We start from the raw sequence: 22,985 nt of genomic DNA on the forward strand, positions 1-22,985 counted from the left end.
ATAAATACCCACATTTTATAAATAACATTAGGAAAACAAATTTCTAGCAAAATTAACCATACGTAAACTTGAATTTTGCTCATATTGGCAATAGATGGTAGGATGGGTCCCCAGATGGCTTTGGCTGACCCAGTTCTTGCTCCTCCTTTTTGCAATTTTTTGAATGTTTGTAAATTTTAGCATAACCACAGGATATACCAACAATACAACTTTATGAGGTAAGAGGGAGGTGTCTAGTATATCCCAGGCTGTGTTAGTCCATTTGCATTGCTATAAAGAAATTTGGTATACTGGGTTTATAAAGAAAGGAGGCTTATTTGGCTAACAGTTCTTCAGGCTATACAGAAAGCATAGTGCCAGCATCTGCTTCTGGTGAGTTTCTTAAGGATTTTTCAATAATAATGGAAGGCAAAGGAAGCCAGCATGTCACATGACAAGAGAGGGAGCAAGAGAGAAGAGGAAGTTCCAGGCTTTTTTAAACAACCAGATCTCACATAAACTCAGAGTGAGAACTCATTCATTACCATGATAACAACTCCAAACCATTCAGGAGGAATCCTACCACTAATCCAAACACCTTGCAAGTGGCCTCACCTCCAATGTTGAAAATGATATTTCAACATGAGATTTGTGACACATGTAATTTGAGCACTTTGGGCTGCTGAGACAGGAGGATTGCTTGAGCTCAGGAGTTCAAGGCTGCAGTGAGCTAAGATCTGCCACTGTAGCCTGGGTAGCAGAGCAAGATCCTCTTTCAAAACATGAACAAACAAACAAAACCATGAGATTTGGAAGGGACAAACATACAAACCATATCACAGTATATGTCCTTATTCCTCCTATAGCAGGATATTCTGCAACACTCAAGGTCTGTGAACCAAGTATACAATCCCAGTACAGAGTGTTCTTTGGGGCCTCTGAGCTGTGACATGACATGCAGCATGTGCAGATAAGTTTCCATCTACTATAGTTAACATACCTGAGCCTTAGAGACTGACTCGCCAAAAACCCTAGCCTTTTATTGTCCCTTGCTGCCTACTTATTAGTAGTAAATTTACTTCCTTCAACTTCTACTGTCAATGTTCTGTCTCATTGGGCTTATGAAACAGTAAAAATTGCAGCCCAAGATGCAGCAGACTGAAGTGGTAATCTAGGTACTGTGAATCTGTTTCACATACACACAAACTACATATGAATATTATAGAAGTTTCATTCGTATTAATCAACAATTTGAAGCAACATCTGAATCTATGAACTGTGGCATAGCCATAAAATTACATATTATTCTGAGTTTAAAAATAAACTATTAAGCAACATAGACTACAAAACAGATGAATCCTATATATAAATGTGTTGATAAGTGAAAAAAATAGTCTGAAAAGGCTACTTACTGTATGATTCCAATTATTCAATATATTGCCAAAGGCAAAACTAATTCTTTACCCGTAGTTAAAGGATTAGTGGTTGCCAGACAAAATTCCATCTGCCCTGGGCATCTTTCCTGAGTTTGGAAGACTAACTTGCCATAGATACTAGGCTTCTGTTTATCCATGCTGTCTCGCTGTGAGTAATAAATCTGCTTTTGCCTGCTAATATGTGAGCGCTCTGTCTTTCTGAATTCAGGTAACTGGTAAAGAATCTTTGCATAGGTACATTAAATATGGTAAAAGGAGAATTTTGTCAAATCATGCTACTAGCTAATCTATGACAAGTTTCATTTTAGCATGAATTAGTTTATGCAAATTACTAAAACTGTATTTTTTTCTTTGAAATATTAGTTTTACATTCTAAAATGAGTATATTGGATAGGTAACTTCTCAGTTTTCTTTCGGTCTAAAAGTTTTAACAGGGTTATAATAACTACTGCTTCAGAACCTGTTAATTTAATCATATTTAATAAAATATCCACTGCAAATGAAAACAAATCTGAATTCAGATAAGGAAACTTTAATTAGAAATACTATTGCAATAATGAGAATAATTCAAAGTCAAGAAATGCAAACATTTCAAATCAAATGGAAAGAGTCATTCAGTTTATAGAAAAGGTGGGCAATAAATAAGGAGAAATTAAAAAAATGAAGAAAAATTATCAGCAATGTAGCAGGGTAAGGCAGGAAAAGTGTTTCTCTGGCCAGCCTATTCTCAAGATAGACTAATAAGAGAGCCCGTTTTACGTTTTAATGCTTGCTCAGGCTTCAGAGCAGTGGAGTCAAGAAGCCTTTAGGAAAAGAGAGAAGCCTGTCCAAAGGTTTGTCAATACAGAGAAGAGCATAAGAAATGGGCAATTGTGAACACTTGGTAGCAATTATGTCCCATGGAGATGAGCCTCCTCTGAGTATCTGAGCATCCTAAACCAATCTTTTCAGTTACTACTGAGTATCCAGGTCCTTTTCTTCTCTTAAATAGACTTTATTATTTCCATTTTTATTTATTTTATTATTTTATTTTTTATTGCATTTTAAGTTTTGGGGAACATGTGAAGAACATGCAAGATTGTTGCATAGGTACACACATGGCAGTGTGATTTGCTGCCTTCCTCCTCATCACCTATATCTGGCATTTCTCCCCATGCTCTCTCTCTCCATCTCCCCACCCCCCCACTGTCCCTCTCCTATTTCCCCAAAACAGACCCCAGTGTGTGATGCTCCCCTCCCTATGTCCATGTGTTCTCATTGTTCAACACCCACTTATGATTGAGAACATTCAATGTTTGATTTTCTGTTCTTGTTTCAGTTTGCTGAGAATGATGATTTCCAGGTTCATCCATGTCCCTTCAAAGGACACAAACTCATCGTTTTTGATGGCTGCATAATATTCCATGGTGTATATGTGCCACATTATCCCTGTTCAGTCTATCATCGATGAGGTTGGTTCCAGGTCTTTGCTATTGTAAACAGTGCTGCAATGAACATTTGTGTGCATGTGTCCTTATAGTAGAACGATTTATAATCCTTTGGATATATATCTAGTAATGGGTTTGCTGGGTCAAATGGAATTTCTATGTCTAGGACTTCAGCAATCGCCACACTGTCTTCCACAATGGTTGAACTAATTTACACTCCCACCAACAGTGTAAAAGTGTTCCTATTTCTCCACATCCTCTCCAGCATCTGTTGTCTCTAGATTTTTTAATGATCGCCATTCTAACTGGCGTGCGATGGTATCTCAATGTAGTTTTGATTTGCATTTCTCTGATGACCAGTGATGATGAGCATTTTTTCATATGTTTGTTGGCCTCATGTATGTCTTCCTTTGTAAAGTATCTGTTCATATCCTTTGCCCACTTTTGAATGGGCTTGTCTCTTTTTTTTTTTTCTTGTAATTGAAAGAGCTGGAGGAGCAAGATCAAAAAACTCAAAACCTAGCAGAAGACAAGAAATAACTAAGATCACAGCAGAACTGAAGGAGATAGAGACACAAAAAAACCCTTCAAAAAATCAATAAATCCAGGAGCTGGTTTCTCAAAAAGATCAACCAAATAGGCAGACCACTAGCCAGATTAATAAAAAAGAGAATAATCAAATAGATGCAATAAAAAACGATAAAGGGGAAATCACCACAGATTCCACAGAAATACAAACCATCATCAGAGATTACTACAAACAACAATATGCACATAAACTAGTAAACCTAGAAGAAATTGATAAATTCCTGGACATTTGCATCCTCCCAAGCCTAAACCAGGAAGAAGTCAAAAACCTGAATAGACCAAACAAGGTCTAAAGTTGAGGGAGCAATTAAGATCCTAACACCCAAAAAAAGCCCAGGTCCAGATGGGTTCACAGCTGAATTCTATAAGACATACAAAGATGAGCTGATACCATTCCTTTTGAAACTATTTGAAACAATCAAAAAAGAGGGAATCCTTCCCAAATTATTTTATGAGACCAACATCATCCTGATACCAAAACCTGGCAGAGGCTCAGCAAGAAAAGAAAACTTCAGGTCATTATCTGTGATGAACACAGATGCAAAAATCTTCAATAAAATATTGGTAAACTGATTGCAATAGCACATCAAAAAGCTTATCCACCATTATCAAGTAGGCTTCTTCCCGGGGTTCAAGGCTGGTTCAACATATGTAAATCTATAAACGTAATTCACCACATAAACAGAACCAAAGACAAAAACCACATGATTATCTCAATTGATGCAGAGAAGGCCTTTGGCAAAATTCAACAGCCCTTTATGCTAAAAAACCCTCAATAAACTAGGTATTGACAGAATGTATCTCAAAATAATAAAAGTTATTATGACAAACCAATAGCCAATATCATACTGAATGGGCAAAAACTGGAAGCATTCCCTTTGAAATCTGGCACTAGACAATGATGCCCTCTCTCACCACTCCTATTCAATATAGTATTGGAAATTCTAGTCAGAGAAATCAGGCAAGAAAAAGAAATAAAGGTTATTCAAATAGGAAAGGAGGAAGTCAAATTGTCTCTATTTCCAGACGACATGATTGTATATCTAGAAGACTCCATCTTCTCAGCCCAAAATCTCCTGAAACTGATAAGCAACTTCAGCAAAGTCTCAGGATACAAAATCAATGTGCAAAAATCACAAGCATTCCTATACACCAATAACAGACTTAAAGAGAGCCAAATCAAGAATGAACTGCCATTCACAATTGCTGCAATGAGAATAAAATTCCTAGGAATACAACTAACAAGGAATGTCAAGGACCTCTTCAAGGAGAACTACAAACCACTGCTCAACAAAATAAGGGAGGACAAAAACAGATGGAGAAATATTCAATGTTCATGGCTAGGAGGACTCAATACCGTGAAAATGGCCATACTGCCCAAAGTAATTTACAGATTCAACTCTATCCACATCAAGCTACTAATGACCTTCTTCACAGAACAGGAAAAAAACACATTAAACTTCATATGGAACAAAATGAGAGCCTGCATACACAAGTCAATTTTAAGCAAAAGGAACAAAGCGGGAGGCATCACACTACCAGACTTCAAACTATACTATAAGGCTACAGTAATCAAAACAGCATGGTACCAAAACAGAGATAAAGACCAATGGAACAGAACAGAGGCCTCGGAGGCAACACTACACATCTACAAGCATACAATCTTTGACGAACCTGACAAAACCAAGCAATGGGGAAAGGAGTCCTTGTTTAATAAATGGTATTGGGAAACTGGAGAGTTATGTGCAGAAAGCAGAAACTGGACCTCTTCCTGACACCTTACACTAAAATTAACTCCAGATGGATTAAAGACTTAAACATAAGACCTAACACCATAAAAACCTTAGAAGACAAAATCTAGGCAAAACCATTTAGGACATAGGTGTAGGCAAGGACTTCATGACCAAAACACCAAAAGCATTAGCAACAAAAGCCAAAATAGACAAATGGGAGCTAATCAAACTCCACAGCTTCTGCACAGCAAAAGAAACAGTCATTAGAATGAATCAGCAACCAACAAAATGGGAAAAAATTTTTGCAATCTACCCATCTGACAAAGGGCTGATATCCAGAATCTACAAAGAACAAAAATAGACTTTATTTTTAAAAGCAGTTTTAGATTCCTAGGAAGAATTAAGCAGAAGTAGAGAGAATTCCCATATACTCCTGCCCCCACCAACAAGCACACCCATAGTCTCTCTCATCATAAATATCCCCCTTCAGAGTTGTACATTTTTACAGTTTATGAACTGTATTTGAAATTGCCTCAACTGTCACATAGAACTGATATTTACTGGGTTTTTGATACATAGAAATTGACCCTCCCACTCTTACATTTGTCTTGTCTGAGTTCCTTCTTCAGGAAACTGACTCTTAGGCCTCCTCAGATAGTATAGAGGAACAAAAACTTACCAGATTACCACATTTAGACAATGAGACCCAAGTCCCCTCACTCATGATAATCACCTAACCAACAACCTGCTTGTTGACCAACTCATCATCCTTAGCCCTCCCTACTCCTGTTTTCAAACACATAGTTACATTTCTTCTTCGCTATGTAAACCCCTAAATTTATCCAGTTGAGGAGATGGTTTTGAGACTAATATCCTAACTCTTCACTATAGCACCATCCAATGCCTTATTTCCTGGCAATACTTATTGTCTCTGTGATTGGATTTCTGTATGGTGAGCAATGAGACCTAGACCAAACCTCTGGCATTTTGGTAACACATTGACACATCATTATCACTCAAAATTTATAGCTTACAGTAAATACTTCTAGACAATAGAATTACTCAGCACTACAAAAGAAATGAATGTGTAGGCACAGCGGCTTATTTCTGTAATCCTAGCACTTTGGTAGGCTGAGCTGGGTAGATCACTTTTAGCAACAAAAGACAGACTCCTAGGCAGACAGGGATGGGTCCTTAGTGAAGCCTGATCTTCAAACCAAAGACAGATTGAAGGCTGAAAACCAAGCTGCTGATTCCAGGTGCAATTCATGGCCAGAGTGAGAACTTCCCTGATGCCTTTCAACCAATTGAATGGTGCTTTTTCCAGGATCACCCATGGATAAATCAGTACATACTCCCTCCTGAGCATATAAAAACCCCAGACTCAGCCACACGGGGAGCTACTCACATTCAGTTCCCTCTCTGCTAAGAGCTTTACTTCAGTCAATCAATAAAATGTTTCTCTGCCCTACTTACTCTCCAGTGTCCACATAGCTTATTCCTGTGGGACAAGAACCCAGAACTCACTGAGCTCTGGATGCCAGAAACAAATGAGCTCTAACAGTCTCTTTTTCACTGAGTTGCAGGCATAAGAACCAAGGGGGATCTTGAACATATCTTAGAGGCTCAGACCTTGGGACTCCCCTGAGCAAAAGCCATACTACTCCTTGGGGTTCCACAGTTGTTGGCATCTCTGAGTTTTCAGGCACCACTGTGTTTCCCTCATCTAGGCGCCAGTACCTAAAGTGGAAGCTGCTTTTGGCACACCTGGTCCAGCCATGGGCTAAGTGTGGAGCAGTCACAGTAATGCCAGCTAAGTGCATCCTGGCAGGCCAAGGAGTTGAAGCAAGCCTGGTGGGTCTGAGCAAGGCCCTGAGTAGAGGTCATGGTGGCTGCAGAGATGTTCGGTTGTCAAAGTAGCAGTGAATGAATCCTGTAACATAGCAACTCTTTCTCCCATTCATCAAGCAATGAGGGAGAAAAAGCCACTGGGGGCTCTATTCCAGCTCACTGAACTACAAAAGCTGCAACATTTGGTTGGGGTGGGGGGGTGGGGGCTCATCAAAGATTGTTGGAAGAGTAAGTAAGTGCTGACTCATCACTTGGTTAGCATGGCTAAAGGGAACAGAATTGCTGGAGAGAGTTTTATTAATTCCCTATCACACTCACTTTTTGGGAATGTTGCCTTTTTTTCCAATCTAGTTTCTGTTAACGAAGGTCTAGCCATAGCACGGGATTGGAAGTCGGTTCTTGGGCAATTGAGGGTCTCTGGCTGAGGCTACCCATTGGTGTTACTCAAAGGCTTCTGATCCGATTCCAGTTTCCAACATCCCATTAGGTTGTTAGTACTAGGATATCCAACTTTTTCTATCTCATTTACTTTTTTTCTTTCATGGCTGTCATGGCTCCTATCCGTGTGTGTGTGTGTTTGTGTGTGTGTGTGTGCACGCGTGTGTGTGTGTATACACAATGTTAAGGGTGTTGTTACAAATCGCAGAGATATATAACTGGGTAGAATGTACATTTGACCCAGTCATCAGGACTATAATTCAGAACAATGTGGTTCCTGTCTCTTCTTAGAAGCAAGGAGGATGTTATGATTTTGAGTCCTCTTTCCCCTGTTGAAGAAGCTCATTAGCACAGGGCAAAAGACTACTTCTCCCAAGTACCTTTCCTCCCTTGCATTTAGGTTTGTTTCCCTATATCACCATATCAGGAATCAACATAGTCCCATGAATACGGGGAGCTTTTCTAAGCAATTGATATTTTTTTTTCTCTTGAAAGACACCTTATTAGGCCAGGTCCCCAATTCCCGAGACTCCTTTTATTTCTCTTGTTTTAGGAGGATCTGTTTCCGTAGCTTCACTTTACTCTAGTGTATTTCCCAAATACTCCAATGTATTACAAACTTCAGTTTGGAACCCTAAAAAGAAAGCTAGATCCAAGGGACCCAGAGACAGTTGACAGCAAAAAGCTAGGGCAAAGCACAGGTAAGTAGAACGTCCCTGCTGACTAGGCCTTTCTGCTTCATAGTAAAGAACTTGCTTACATCCATGGCGTAGAGAAGGTCTAGGGAACCCAAAGGTTACTGATAGTGAAAGGCTAGGGCAAAACATAGCTAAGTGCTACTACTTCTACTGACTAGACCTTCCTGCTTACTGGGTGGAGGTTGTACTCACATCCATGGGTGATGCCTATCATAGCCTCTAGGACTCAGGAAAGAAAGGAGGAAAGAAAGAAGGGGACATGTTTATTTCTCTCTCACACATATCCTGGGTTTTAGCTGGAAGAGAGAAAGGAACTAAGGGGTGCACTTCTTTTTCTCTTTCATATGGGTAACAAACCTTCTTTGGCCTGCACCCCTTTTGAGAATTCTGAATCACTGGACCTCTTTTGACTCTCAGGCTCTGTAGAAAAAAATACCTCATATTTATTTGCACAGGGACTTGTCTGTATTATAAACTGCAGGAAGAACAAGCTTGGCCTCAGGGGGAAAGCATTAAATTTGATACTATACTGCAACTGGAACTTTTCTGTAAATACAAGGACAAATTGTTTGAGGTTCTATATGTGCAGGCTTTGTTTGTCTTGCAGGAAAATCTGGACCTTTGCCAATGTTGTAGTATTAATTCAGTCCTCCTAGTGGCCATCTCAGGAGAGGCTGCAAAGGACAATCATAAGGGACTAGGGAAGCAAACCACAGAGTTACTTCCAGTGGGGCAGTCAGCTCCCTCCAGTCCTTTTCCTCTTGGTGCACCCCATCCTCCCTATTCACATTTCCTCTCAAGTTTGTCCCACCCTATAAATCCTGATTTTAAGGCTCACAATGGGTGCCATGTGAATATGGCCTCACAATGGATGCCATGTGACTATGGCCTCGTTAAGGTCCAGGTTCCCTTTTTTTACAGGACTTAAGACAGGCTTTCCAGAATTTAACCAAATTATTTGAATTCTCCTGGAAGAATGTTATGTTACTTTTGACTAAAACCCTACCACTGAGTAGAATGATGCTTATCCAATCCGAGGAAGAGCAGAACCCTTGGAGGACCCTAAATGGGACCCCCAAGGATAACATGGGAGAATGGAGGAGGAAATACTTGCAGGTGAGCATATTGGAGGGCTTACAAAGGACTAGAACTAAGCTTCTCAATTATTCCAAGCCATCTATGAGAGACCAAAGATCAGATGACAATCACCCTTCCTAGAAAGGCTAAGATAGGCCCTAATAAAGCACTGTCTCCTGATTCAGACAGAGGACAACCAATTCTAAAGGATAAGTTTATTACTCAGGCAGCCCCTGATATCAAGAAGAAGCTGCAGAAACAGCCCATGGGACCAGATAGTACTTTAGAGAACCTCCTGAAAGTGGCCACCTTGGCCTTTTACAATAGGGATCATGAGGAAGCCAGAGAGAGAGAGAGAGAGGAGATTAAAGAAAAAGGCAGAGACTGTAATGGCTGCTTTGCAGGCTCCCAAATTTCAGAACACCCAAGATACACCTGATAACTGTTACATATGTGTCAAACCAGAACATTTTAAAAAGGACTGCCCTGGCAACATGAGGAAGCCACCTCTACCCTGTCCAATCTGTGATGGGGGCTACCAGAGGATAGACTGTCTCTGGAGATGCAGGTCACTAGGTCCAGAGCCAGTCTCCCAAGTGGTCTAGCAGAACTGACAGGTCCTAGGGTTCCTCTCCTCAGTTTCAATGGTTTAGGTCACCATTAATATCTAGGAGCCCTGAGTGATTCTGAAGGTTGAAAGGAGAAAAGTGGACCTCCTCCTATATACTGGAGCAGCCATTTCTGCTCTCCTCATCAATCCAGTTCTCCCCTGCTCTCTTACCATGACCATAAGGGGAATCTCAGAAAAACCTTTAACCCAATATCTTCCCCAACCCCTTAGTTGTAGTTTAGAAGACGTTTTGTTTATCCTTGCCTATTTAATCTTACCTGAAAGCCCAACTACTCTGCTGAGCATGGATATCTTAGCTCATATGGGGACCCACCATCCTTATGACTCCAAGACAGACTTTTTGTCTCTGCCTCATGAAGACAAGCTATCAATCAAGAAACTTGGGCAATTCAAAGGAAAGTTGGCTGAGCCACAACTGCCATACTGGTCCAGATTCATCTTAGGGATTCTACCTCGTTCCCTAACCAAAGACAATATCCTCTAAAACCAGAAGTTAGAAAAGGGCTAGAAGCCATTATTGATAACTTGAAGATGCAGGGCATCCTCAAACCCTGAAACAGCCCTTGTAGTATCCTGGTATTTGGAGTAAATAAACTGAATAAGGAATGGAAACTAGTCCAGAATCTGTGCCTCACTAATGAAGCTGTGGTTCCAATTCATCTGGTGGCTCCCCATCCCTATACCCTGCTAATTCAAGTACCCTAGGGAACTAAGTGGTTCACAGTCCTGGAAGTAAAGGATGCCTTTTCTGCATACCACTATACCCTGACTCCCAATACTTGTTTGTGTTCAAGGATTCTTCCAACCAGACCACCTTGCTAACCTGGATGGTGTTACCTCAGGGATTCCAAGACAGCCCCAACCTGTTTGGGCAGGCATTATTACAAGATCTCTCTTTGTTCCTCTACCCTCGGGTTAAAGTTTAAAAATATGTATATGACATGCTCCTCTGTCCCTAACTGAGGAAATCTCCCCTCAGGAAGGCGGTAAGACTCTTCTTAATTTTCTAGCTAACACAGGATATAAGGTCTTAAAATCTAAGGCTCAGTTCTATCAGAGTTCATTGAGGTACCTATGTCTAGTTTTTTCAGAGGGGGCCAAGGTACTAGACAAAGAAAGGATTAAGCTTATCCGCTCCTTTTGTCCTCACATTACAAGATTCTGCAGATTATGGATACCTGGATATGATGAGATAACTCGTCCCTTATATCACCTGATAAAGGAAACTCTGGCAGCTAAGACTCACTTCCTAATTTGGAAAGCAGGGCTAAACAGGTCTTTGACTAATTGAAACAAGCCATTCTTGAAGCACCAGCTCTTAGTCTTCCCATAGGGAAGACATTCAATCTTTATGTATCAGAAAGAAAGAGAATGGCCCTGGGAGTTCTAACCCAGACTCAAGGCCCAGCCCAGAAACCCATAGGCTATCTAAGCAAGAAGGAGTCTGATTTGGTAGCTAATAGCTGGCCGGCCTGCCTGCAGGCAGTTGCAGCATTAGCCTTTCTGGTAACAGATTCCTAAGTTAACCATGAGGAATACTTAACCATTTATACCCCACATAAGATGACAGGAGTGCCATCTTTTAAAGGGAGCCTCTGTCTAACAAATAACTACCTGCTCAAATATCAAGCTTTGCCATTGGAGGGATCTGCAGTCCAGTGAAGAACCTGTCCCTCCTTAAACCCAGCCACCTTTAACCCAGAGAAAGCTGGAGAGTGTGGACCTGACTATGAACAGATAGTAGTGAAAATCGATGTGGCCAGAGAAGGACTAAATGAAATCCTCTTAGAGAATCCAGACTAGACTCCCTTCACAAATGCAATTTCTTTTTTATTAGGTTGGTGCAAAAGTAATTGTGGTTTCTGCCATTACTTTTAAGAGAACAAGGAATCCATAAAGCAGGGTATGCAGTAATCACCCTGAATGACACTATTGAAGGCATGCCTCTCACCTTGAGCACAAGTGCTCAACTATCTGAGCTAATTGCCCTCACGAGGGCACTTGAATTAAGTAAAAGGAAAGCAATTAACATTTATACTGATTATAAGTATGCTTTCCTAGTCTTGCATGCCCATGTCAATACCTGGAGAGTAACTTCCTCACAGCAAATGGTTCTCCCATCGAGTACCTTCAGAAAATTAAAAGACTACTATCCTTTGTTTCCTTTCCTTGGAAGTGGCAGTAATGCATTGTGAGGGCCACCAAAAGGGGACAGATTAAATCGCTGAGGGAAATAAGGTGGCAAACCAAGCAACTAAATTGGCTGTGAGTGGACCCCAGACTTCTGATCTGCATGAGGACCCTCTTCTCGGGAGTGCTCCATAAAGAAAATAAAACCCCAATATTATCCTGTGGAAATATGATTGGCTGCCTCTCAGGGATACACCTTTCAACTCAAAGTGGCTATAATCAAAGGACAGCAAACTTCATCTACCAGTTTCTAGCCAATGTAAAGTTTTTAAAATACTTCACCAAACTTCTACCTAGGTAAAGATAAAACCTATCAACTGGCCCAAAAGTTACTCTCAGGTAAAAATCTACTAAATATGTCCAAACAGGTTATTAAAGCTTGAGACTTGCCTTAAAAATAATCCCCTCAAGTGATGGCTTCTCCTCCCTGGAACACAACAAATGGGAGGCTACCTGGGAGAAGACTTGCAGATAAATTTCACCCATCTCCCAAAAACAAGGGACATCCATTACCTCCTACTATGGGTAAATAGCTTTACTAACTGGGTAGAGTCATTTCCATGTTGGACAGAGAAAGCCTCTGAAAGATAACAGTACTAACTAATGGGATAATTTCTTGCTTTGCACTCCCTAAGTACCTCTTGAGTAATAATGGCCCCTCCCTCATTCAAGGTAGCTGTAACAGGGAGGATCTCAAAAGCACTGGGCGTACCATACAACTTTCACTGAGCTTAGATGCCACAATCCTCAGGAAAGGTAGAAAAGACAAATGATATTATCAAAAGGCACCTCAGAAAACTGTCTCAAGAGATTATTCTGTAATTTTCTGTCAGAAAAGATTACTCTTCTTTCCATAGCCTTACTATGTGATAGAAACACCCATTCGAAGCTGGGTTTAAGCCCCTTTGAAATAATGTATTGATCACCTTTTCTTAACAATGATTTCCTGCAAGACCAAGAAACCTCAGATTTGATTAAACATGTAACTTATTTGACCCATTTTCAACAGGAACTGAAACAACTGTCAGAGTCCCAACCCTGTGAACTAGGACACCTCTATTCAACCCATGGAACCCATGGGACCTAGTACTGGGGAAGGCACTTTCTTTTCTTTCTCCCTCTCTAGACTCAGTTTGGGAGGAACATTACACTGTACTTCTTTCTTCTCCTTTGGCAGAGAAGATCACTAGAATAGAAACTTTAATTAATTATACTCAAGTAACCTCCTAGGAAACTAATGAAATTATCTATAGTCACCCAGAGAAACACCCAAAGTACCAATGTGAAAAAATTGGAGACTTCAAGCTAAAAATCACAAGAGTCAATTTTCGACCTTCCATGGATATCGCAATTATAGTCTCATCTTTGCTTGTTGTTTTGCCTTTTTTCTGTTTCTCCCCATCTGGAGACTTTGCAAAGGACCTCTTAATTCTGAATGCCTATGGGATTGTTTACTTTCCTAAACAGACATCTCTTTTTTAAAGTTTAACTGACTTCCCACATACAAGATTTAATTTCTTTTACCAGGGTGAAACATCTCCGGCCATAACATTGTTTTCAGAATAATTAGTCTATTTTATTTTTTATTTTGGTTATCTTTGAAGCTAGATTGTGTTCTTTTAACTCCTTTTTATATAATAATCATGTTTGGTCTGTATTAGCCAAGGTTCTTTAGATGGACAGAACTAATAGGCTAGGTGTATATATAAAGGGGAGTTTATTAAGGAATATTCACTCCCACAATCACAAGCTGAAGTCCCACAATAGGTTAACTGCAAGTTGAAGTGAAAGAAAGCCAGTTTGAATCCCAAAACCTCAAAAGTGGGGAAGCCCCCAGGGCAGTCTTCAATCTGTGGCTGAGGGCCTGGGAGCCCTGGAAAGCCACTCAGGTAAGTCCAACAGTCCAAAAGTTGAAGAAATTGGAGTCCAATATTAGAGGGCAGGAAGCATCCAGCACAGAAGAAAAATTGTTGGAAGACTCAGCAAGTCTGCTCTTTCCATTTTCTTCTCCCTGCTTTATTTTAGCCATGTTGGCAGCTGATCAGGTAATTCCCACCCAAATTGAGGGTGGGCCTGCCTTTCCCAGGCCACTGACTTAAATGTTAATCTAGTTTGCCAACACCCTCACAGGCCCATCTAGAAATGATACTTTGCATCCTTCAATCCAATCAATATACTTGCACCAATATACATCTCCTGAAACTATACATAATCTTCACAAAGACAGTGATAAAGTCATAAATATACCTAATCGAATACACATATCCTTTATACCACTGGAAGCACACTGATTCTTAACCTAAATGCTACTACATAAAGTTAACAACATTTAAATTCTTATATGGAGTCAATAAATCTTATGTCACATGATGAATAACAAAGGAAGTAAAACGAAGGTATCTTTAATACAAGTGGGTACATGCACAAACATGTTTTTAACAAAATAAAGAGAAAATACTCATGATAATTACAGTTCTTCTTTTCAGCAATTGGCCACATGGCTGTAGCTGGTACTGATGACTCCCTTCTTTTATTACCCATTGTGTATTCCATTTGCCTTCAGCAAGCACTTTAGCAGGTCCTGGTTTTTCACCTGGTGGTGTAACTCAAATTTTTATTGCTGAAGGGTCTGGGTCATTTGTAGTCCTCCCTGTGTTAGGTTGTTGTAGTTTCTCATTGACCTTAATCACAGGCATGGTAATACTAAGAGATACCCAAATAAATCTTCATTCTATGAATAATTTTTCTTACCTCAGTTGTGGAGTAGTAGACTGATTTCATTGTGATAGTCCAGATTAATCACCCCAGCCAATACTGTCACTCCCTTCTTAGCCTGTTCACTTGAGGTAGGAGGAGCCCAAAGTGTTCACATAGTAGTCTTAACTTCCAGTTTAACAGAATCATGTTGTGTCTCTGGTGGCAGCATTCCTCCCTCTGGAACTCTAGGCAACCAGGACATAATATCATGCATATAGGGAGCAAAAATTTTGTTAGTTGGTCACTAGGGGTAATAGTGATTGGTGCTACTTCCATATCTACCTCTTGGTTCCTAGACCAGTGAATCCTGGCTGTGGGAGAAAGAGTAAAGGCCATTCCACCATTCCATTAATCAAGCTTCTTCAGCATGATGGGAAACATGGTAAGACCAGTGAATTCTATGAGCATGAGCGCAGTGCTACACTTCATTGACTGTAAATGAGTGCCTTGGTCAGAAGCAATGCTATGTGACTTACTGTGATGGTGGATGAGGCATTCCATGAGTCCATGGATGGTAGTCTTGGCAGGAGCATTCAATGCAGGATAGGCAAACTCAAATGCAGAGTAAATGTCTATTCCGGTGAAAAAAAACTACTGCCCTTACCGTGATGGAAGAGGCCCAATATAATCAGCTTACTAAGTAGTTGGTTGATCACCCCAAGGAATGGTGCTATAACAAGAGCTCAGTGTGGGTCTCTGCTGCCTTCAAATTGAGTACTCAGTAGTGGCTGTACCCTAGTCAGCCAAGGTGAGTGGAAGTCCATGTTTCTGAGCCCATGCATAACCTTCTTCCCTGTTACTATGTCCACTTTGTTCGTGGTCCCATTGGGCAGTGATGGGGTGGCTGTGGAAAAAGGCTGAGTGGTGTTCACAGAACAAATCATTCTATCCATTTCATTACTAAAATCTTCCTCTGCTCAGGTCACCCTTTGGTGAGCACTCACATGAAATACAAATGTCTTCACAGTTTTTAACCACTCAGAGAGGTCCATCCACATACCTCTTTCCCAAATCTTTTTGTCACCAATTTTTCAATCATGCTTCTTCCAAGTCCCTGACCATCTGGCAAAACAATTGGCTACAGCCCATGAATTAGTACATTGTCATACACTTGGCCATTTCTCCTTACAGACAAAGTGCACAGAAATCTTCCCACTGGGAAGATTTCCCTTTGCCACTGTCCTTCAGGGACATCTGAGAAGAGGGCTGTAGTGCCGCAGCTATCCGCTTTCAGGTGGTGTCTGCATATCATGCAGTGCTCTCTGTAAACCAGGCCCTAGTCTTCTCTTCCTCTGTCTACTGATCATAAGGAACTTCCAGTGAGGTTTTCGATGCAGACTGGGGGAGAGGATGCAGGGTGGCAGCAGTGGGTACCATGGGCATTGGAGCCACTTTGACATATAACTTACTTGTGCCCTCAGGAACTGCTCGAGCCCTATTATGTATATACCACTTTTATTTGATTATGGAATGCTGCTGTACATGCCCCTCTTTTTGTCTAGATGGGTCATAAGCACCCAGTTAATGATAGACAGCTCAGGTCAATTGGTGACCTGATGACTGATAGTCAAACATTCAGTTTCCACCAAAACCCAGGCACAGAGGAACGGCTGTCTCTCAAACAGAGAGTAGTTATCTCCAAAAGATGGAAGGGCCTTGCTTTAAAATCCTAGCGGCCTCCACTGTGACTTACTTATGGGGTCTGCCAAAGCTTCCAAACATTATCCCTACCTTCCACTGCCACCCCAAGCACCATTGGATCTGCTGGGTCATATGGTCCAAGTAGGAGAGCAGCTGGCACAGCAGCTTGGACCTATGGTAGAGCCTTCTCCTGTTCTGGACCCCACCCAAAACTGGCAGCCTTTCACTCAATAAATAGGCTGGATTAACACAGCCCAAATGAGGAATGTGTTACTTCTGAAATCTAAATAGGCACAGTAGGCATTATATCTCTTTCTTGGTTGTAGAAGGGGACAAATACAGCAACATATCCTTTACCTTAGAAGAAATACCTTGACATGCCTCACCCCTAGCAATTTTACTGATGTAGAAAGTCACCGTATTTTAGTCAGATTTATTTCGCATCCCCTGGCATGCAAATGCCTCAGCAAAAAGTCCAGTGTGCTTGTTATTTCCCACTCATTTGATCCAGTCAGTATAAGGTCATCAAGGTAATGGACCTGTGTGATTTCTTGCGAAAGAGGAAAGCGATCAAGATCTCTTTGAACAATATTATGACACAAAGCCAGATAATGGAAGTACCGCTGAGATGGAACAGTGAAAGTATATTGCTGGCCTTGAAGGCTGAGGCAAATTGCTTCTGGTGGGCCATATGAACACAAATTAAAACAACAACAACAAAAAGATTGTTGCGAAATCAATGGCTTCATAGCAGGTACCAGGAGATATTTTAATTTGTTTCAAGAATAAAGCCACACCTGATACAGCAGCTGCAATTGGAGTCACCATTTGCTTAAGCTTATGATAATCCACTGCCATTCTCCAGTATTCGTTTGTCTTCTGTCTGAATAGGCCAAATAGGATAGTTGAACAGGGTGTGGTGAGAATCACCACCTCTGCATTTTTCATGGTCTTGATGGTAGCACTAATCTCTGCAATACTTCCAAGGATGTGATATTGTTTTTGATTTACTATTTTTCTAAAAGAGGCATCTCTAATGGCTTCCATTTGGCCTGTCCCACTGTAGTGATCCTGACCCTACCAGTCAAGGAGCCAATGTGAGAATTCTGACAGGTGCTAAGTTGTTTATGCCAATTATGCAATCTGGCACTGGGGAAATGACCACAGACCCACTGGACCCGCTCTAAGTAAAACTCTAGCTAAAACTCCAGTAATTACTTGAACTTCGTAAGTCCCTACTTTACTGGAGAACCACAGTGGTGTGTTAGGTGCCCTAGAATCAACACCAGCTTATAGCCAGTGTCCAGTGGTACCCCAGAGATCTAATCATTCACATTTCTCTAATGCACAAATATTCTGGTAAAAGATCAGTGGTGCCCTTGGGAAAGGATGGGAGAAAGATTAATAGCATAAATTGTTGGTAGTGTAATGGGTTCCTTCCTCAAGGGGACTCAGCTTCTCTTTCTTTCTTTCTTTCTTTCTTTCTTTCTTTCTTTCTTTCTTTCTTTCTTTCTTTCTTTCTTTCTTTCTTTCTTTTTCTTTTTTGAGACAGAGTCTCGCTCCATCACCAGGCACAAGGCTGGAGTGCAGTGGCACGATCTCGGCTCACTGCAACCTCCGCCTCCTGGATTCAAGCAATTCTTCTGCCTCAGCCTCCTGAGTAGCTGGGACAACAGGCGCATGCCACCACGCCCAGCTAATTATTGTACTTTTAGTAGAGGCGGGGTTTCACCATGTTGGCCAGGATGGTCTGATCTCTTGACCTTGTGATCTGCCCGCCTTGGCCTCCCAAAGTGCTGGAATTACAGGCATGAGCCACCGTGCCTGGCCCAACCTTTCTTTCATTCAAATGAGTTCTGAATCTGTAAACTGGCTCCAGCCTGGAAAATGATTGAGATGCTGTGATCCTCATTTTTTATAATTCAATTTAGTCTTTTGTCCACTTGACCAGGAAGTTTTCTGCTTCTACAAATTAAGTAAGGATGCAGTAGTCTTTGTATTAATTTCACTTCTAGGAAAACCATTATTTATTTGTCAGTGCCAGAGCTCCAGGCAAGTCAGACTATTCTGATCGCTGCATTGCTTCTGCTGTCCTTTACAGTAACTACACCCACCTTGCATTTGATGGTTGAATGATGCCACTTTGTCCCTGCCACCTTGGGATCCAATTATTTCCATTCCATTTAAGTTTTCCAATTGAGTGACTGCAGTTTCTTATCTAAGATAAGAGCAATCACAGAGCTCTTCAAGAATGCCAGTGCTCCCCTCACAAACCTGTTTAACAAGGTATTATATTAGCATCTGTTGTTTTTTGACTTATTACTAATAGCCATTCTGACTTGTGTGACATGGCATTTCATTGTGGTTTTGATTTGTATTTCTCTGATGATTAGTGATACTGATAATTTTTTTCACTAATTTGTTGGTTGCTTATATGTCTTCTTTTCAGAAGTATCTGCTCATGTCCTTTACCCAATTTCTAATAGTGTCATTTGTGTTTTACTTGTTGAATTATTTTAGTTTTTTATACATGCTAGATATTAGGCCTTTATTGGACCCGTAACTTGCAAATATGTTATTTCATTCTCTAGGTTATCTCTTGACTCTGTTGACAATTTCTTTTGCTATGCAGAAGTTAGTTGGTTTAATGAGGGCCCATTTGACCATTATTTTTAGTTGCAATTGATTGTGAGGAGTTAATTATAAATTCTTTCCCAAGAATGATGCCCATAATGGAATTTGCTAATAAAGGAACAGAAAACCAAATACCTCATGTTCTCACTTATATGTGGGAGCTAAACATCAGGTACTCATGGACATAATGATGAAAACAATAGCTACTGGGGACTCTTAGATCGAGGAGGAAGTATGAGGAGCAAGGATTGAAAAACTGTTGGGTATTATGCTCACTACCTGGGTAACAGGATTATTTGAATCCTAGACCTCTGTATCACACAACATATCCAAGAAAAACACATGTTCATGCACTCCCTGAATAATCTGAAATAGTAGAAAGTTTAAAAATCACAAACAAACTTTATTCTTCAATTGGGAGAACTTCTATTTATAAAAAATAAATGAATGTCTAAAGTTTCTAATTTAAAAGACTAGCTCATGTGTTAAAACTGACATATTCTGATATTTTCAGCTATTCACTTGCACATGCATACTGAGTAAATTATTGGTTGAAGATCATTAGTGATGTCTTCAGATTTTATTATCTTTCATTTTTCTATCGTTCTATAATCTATTTTAACACTATCCAATTTAAGTATCAATACTTTTCTTTTTAGTCTGATTATAGGCACATATTTTACCTATAGATTTATTCCATATAAGTAATATTTTATATGCATTGCTGTTTGGATATTTTCAAAATCAAAATGGCAAAAACTGCATTTGAAACAACTTGACTTATCTTCCCAATATACTATAATTCTGTCATATGAAACATATAATTATATTTTGGGTTTAAAACACTTATCATATATTAAGTTAATTAGTATTAATATTTTAATTCTTAAATACAAATAAGAAATTTTCTGCAGAAACATCAGTCCCTAAAATGTCTTTATAGTAAAAGCTGCCAAAAATATAGAAATCTTCTAAGTTTGCTCATAATGATAACAATAAACATTATTGAAACCTTTAATATTTGTCTGTTATTAAGCTTCTTATAGGTTTTGATCTCTTTTTTCCTGAATTAAATTTTTTAATTTGTACCACTAAACAATCCTGAGATATAGGAGAAGGAAAGAAGAATTTTAACAGTATTTAAGAGTATGTGTCTGGAAGTAGAAAAAAATGAAAAGGAGTAAATACAAAAAATAAAAGTAAGTGGACAAGAAATGAAAAAAGTAGAATAGTAAGTTTAGAAAAGGCAAATAAAGTAAAAACAAACAGAGAAATCAATATGCAGAATAATTTAAAAAAATTCAGAACTATTTACAAGGGACAAAAATGTAATGTTTGAGGAGAAGTAAACCCAAGAAAAAAAGTAAATTTTATTGATATGAAATTATACTGAGTATACTAAAGCTAATTTGAAGGATGAATCACATGTATTAACATAGTTAGTTTAAAACTCCTAGATTTATATTTTTCTTCATTTGCTTCTGACAGTATACAAGGCCTGATCTCTTCGTTATCTCTGATAAATCTAGAAAATAAGCTGAGATGAAAAAGTGAACAAATACAGAACATCTCTTTTTTTTTTTTTCCTGTTTGTTTTGTTTTTTTGAAATGGAGTCTTTCTCTACTGCACAGGCTGGAGTGTAGTGGCATGATCGCAACACATTGCAGCCTCCATCTCCCAGGTTCAAGTGGATTCTCCTGTCTCAGTCTTCCAGGTAGATGGAATTACAGGCATGTACCACCATGCCTGGCTATTTTTTGTATTTTTAGTAGCGATGGGGTTGCGCCATGTTGGCCAGGCTGGTCTTGAACTCCTGACTTTAGGTGATCCACTTGCCTCAGGCTACCAAGGTACTAGGGTTACAGTTGTGAGTCACCTTGCCTGGCCAATTTCTGTTTTGAAAGAACTAAATTATAATTAAAAGAATAAGACTCAGCTTAAACTCTGAAGGAGAAAGGGAAAGAAAGGGTGAGATTGCAGAAAACATGTTGGTCTTATGGAAGAGTGTTTACAACCATATACTTGTAATAACCTAGGAAATGATTGACTACACTAGTAGTCAATTGTAATTTATATAAATAAATTATAATTTGTCAGGTTAAAAAGAAATAATGATTACAAAATGCCATTTAGAAGATGCTGTGGCAAATTTTGTTATAAAATGTTATGCCTATTAAGTACAGAGCAAATATCAAGCCACATTTAGAGAAGTGAAATGATGATGAAAACAATGGCAAGAAATAAAAAGAGGAAAAGTTTTCCCTACTTGCCTTGAAATCTATAGACTAAATTAAACGAATATAATGGGACTCAATAATTCTCAAAGCAATAATCATTTCCAGTCTTTAATCTCACATTCATTAAAAAATCTCATTGATTTGAAGGTTTGTTTAAATTAATTGTGTTATGTGCTCAGAAGCTGTGAAAACTAAGCAACACACATTATTGAAGAGTGATTTAAGAAGTAAGATTAGAATTGTTTAAGAATCTTTTAATTCAAGAGAAGCAATTATACCAATACGCAGAACATCAGCTATTTTTCTACATAAACTAACCAAGTCAAACAACTGAAGGAAAGTGAAATTGATTCATTAAGGAAGTTAATCAGTTGCAAAATTTATTAGTGTTTAATTTTGCTGGCATTGTTCATTGTGTGTTTTTCTTCTTAAAACTTTGCACTCTAAACTGACAGAAGAGCAGAAGATCAAACACCGCATGTTCTCACTCATAGGTGGGTGTTGAACAATGAGAACACATGGACACAGGGAGGGGAGCACTACACACTGGGGTCAGTTGGGGGGAAATAGGGGAGGGACGGTGGGGGGTGGGGAGCTGGGGGAGAGATAGCAAGGGGAGAGATGCCAGATATAGGTGATGGGGAGGAAGGCAGCAAATCACACTGCCACGTGTGTACCTATGCAACAATCTTGCATGTTCTTCACATGTACCCCAAAACCTAAAATGCAATAAAATAAATAAATGGGAAAAAACAAACAAAACTTTGCACTCAAATTTTACACAATTACTAGGAATTGAGGTCTAAGTAGTTTCAAATAATAAACCATATGTATTAGAAAGAAGCTTAAAAACAAAGCATGAAAGTTTGGCATGACGGTTTTAACATATAGTAACTATGGATAGTCCAGTATTTGCTAGGCAGGTGTGATAGCATTGAAAAAGATTAAATTGTTTCAAATTGTTATAATCTGTGGTAATAACAGTTGTTCTCCTACAAGAAGTACATTTGAAATCAGAAAAATATATCCAAACATACCATCATTATTATATGGAAAATATCTAAATTAAAACACTATTTTAAGTTTCAAACCTACACTTAGTACCTCTTTTTTTCCATTGGTTTTTATTTTCCATTACATGATCTATGGTAGGTGAATACAAACATTTTCAAACCTTTTGTAGTAACTCTTCAGAGATGGAGTGGATCCCCCACATATGCAAAATTAGTTATGTTGACATGGATGTGCTACACAAGTACGAAGGAAGCATTAACGACTTTATTATTCACATACTTAGGCTTTCTGGGGAGAATATGGAAAGCTCTCAAGGTGGTGCGGATGCATCTTGAGACAGAAAACAAAGAAACTGGCTTGACTTTTAGTATAGTAAGGCAATGGAGCTGGAGTGAGGGTTCTGCTCTAGCGAGGAGTTTTGTGGTTTGACTTCTCTACCAGTAGAAAGACAGGAAGCAACTGGCTGGCTTTCTTATTAGCTTGGCCATTTATGGGGCAGAAGAGGCAGAGACAGTGGTGGGGCTTGAAAGTTGCCTGGAGTCAAATATTAAAAATGGATTCAAATTTATTACTATATCTGAATGTGTCAAAAGTGGTAAATAATGACCTTAACTATTTATTTTACTTTCTGGAAATATTGTCATGTGACATAT

Source organism: Cebus imitator, unplaced genomic scaffold (assembly GCF_001604975.1).
Source record: "Cebus imitator isolate Cc_AM_T3 unplaced genomic scaffold, Cebus_imitator-1.0 Scaffold133, whole genome shotgun sequence".
Taxonomy (NCBI): Eukaryota; Metazoa; Chordata; class Mammalia; order Primates; family Cebidae; genus Cebus; species Cebus imitator.